This window comes from Plasmopara halstedii (genome assembly GCF_900000015.1).
Source record: "Plasmopara halstedii genome assembly, contig: Scaffold_2061, whole genome shotgun sequence".
In the NCBI taxonomy this organism is placed as follows: Eukaryota; Oomycota; class Peronosporomycetes; order Peronosporales; family Peronosporaceae; genus Plasmopara; species Plasmopara halstedii.
In genome coordinates, this window is record NW_020188969.1 from 213,406 (window position 1) to 213,744 (window position 339).

Consider the following 339-nt stretch of genomic DNA (forward strand, 5'->3'; position numbering starts at 1 on the left):
TGAGTCTTGCATGAAGTGCCGTAATATGTTAAATAAGGTAATGCGCATTGATTGATCAGGATGGCTTATCAATTGCTCTATTTGCAAATTCAATTATTAATTCTGACTGAAGATTGGTAAGACTCGGGCTACGTATCTTAGTTGCTTCAACTTAAAGAACTTGAGTGACTATAATCAAAAGGTACCCTTTTTGATATTCAAGAAAATGGGACACTGTAAGGTTCCTCAAAACATATTTTATGCGGTAATAAACAAAATTGAAAAATTGTATATTTGTATGATTTGGTCACGAAATCCCTTCCTGAAGTGTGTTGCGCACTCAAAGTTGGCACAAAATCG